This window comes from Charadrius vociferus, unplaced genomic scaffold (genome assembly GCF_000708025.1).
Source record: "Charadrius vociferus isolate BGI_N301 unplaced genomic scaffold, ASM70802v2 scaffold163, whole genome shotgun sequence".
Taxonomy (NCBI): Eukaryota; Metazoa; Chordata; class Aves; order Charadriiformes; family Charadriidae; genus Charadrius; species Charadrius vociferus.
In genome coordinates, this window is record NW_009648332.1 from 6,446,205 (window position 1) to 6,447,496 (window position 1,292).

The following is a 1,292-nucleotide window of genomic DNA, read 5'->3' on the forward strand; positions in this document are numbered from 1 at the left end:
CAGGGAGGGTGCCAGGGGGATGGGAACAGTCTTTTTTCAGTGGTGCCCAGTGATAGGACAAGAGGTAACGGGCACAAACTTGACCATAGGAAGTTCCATCTTAACATGAAAAGGGACTTCTTTACTTTGAGGGTGGCAGAGCACTGGAACGGGCTGACCAGAGAGGTGGTGGAGTCTCCCACTCTGGAGATATTCAAAACCCGCCTGGACGCTGTCCTGTGCAACCTGCTGTAGGTGACCCTCCTCTGGCAGGGGCGTTGGACTAGATGTTCTCCAGAGGTCCCTTCCAACCCTGACCATTCTGTGATTCTGTGATATGATGTCCTGGTCCCACAGCTGCTGTGAGCTGACAGCCCTCACAGGGCCCACAGGCGTGTGTCCCCCACTGAATCCCCACCCAACCGAGACCCACGGAGCAGGAGGCTGGGACCTTCAGGATGGAGGCCTTGGGGGGGTAGGGTATCTGTCCTGGGGGGGCTTCACCTCATGGTGGATGCTGCAGCCATGGCAGCACCCCACTGCCCTCCTCCAGCAGTGCTGGGCACCGCGCTTGGGATTTTCCGGCCATGGACAGCCTTATAGGTCACAGTCCCCCTCTACCACCCACTCCCGACATGACCACGGTTGAGTCACCCCATCTTCCTGGGCTGATGCTGCGGCTGTGCTGCTGGACCCACAGCTCGGGACCACTTGGGCAGGGATCTTTCCAAAACCCAAATCTCCAACCTCCTGGGCCAAAACAGAAGCAGGCAGAGGAGGGCATGGGGGAACGGGTGTGCGAGGCAATTTGCAGAGGCAAAGCCAAAGCTGTACAGGCCATCCCCAACTGTTGCGCAGGGAGGCAAATTTTCACTGGTGGAGACAGAGCAGGGCGACGGCAGGAGAAGAAGGTGACAGCCAAAACAGATGTCAGCGCTGGAGCAGGTCAGCAGAGACCTGCCGTTGCCTAAGGGCTGCCAAAAGTGATTTTCTTTGGAAAGATGCTTTGAAACAGGGCCGGTTCCACAGCAAGGGCGCTCCAGCGGGGAGCCAAAGAGAGCATGGGGGGGATGCTGCATCCCCAGGCCTGACCGTGGGGTTGGTCCTTGCCCATCCCACACATCTTTTGGGCAGGGGCTCATATCGGTCCCCTCCCCACCAGCCACAGTGTGTCCTTTCAGCTTGTCATCAAACTGAGCGATACAGGAGGCCAAGGAGCCCTCGTCCTACAATAGCAGGCAGCAAACACAGGTGCTTGACACACTCTGCACCATGCCTGGTTTCCCTGCCCACCATCCCAAAACCCCGCAGCA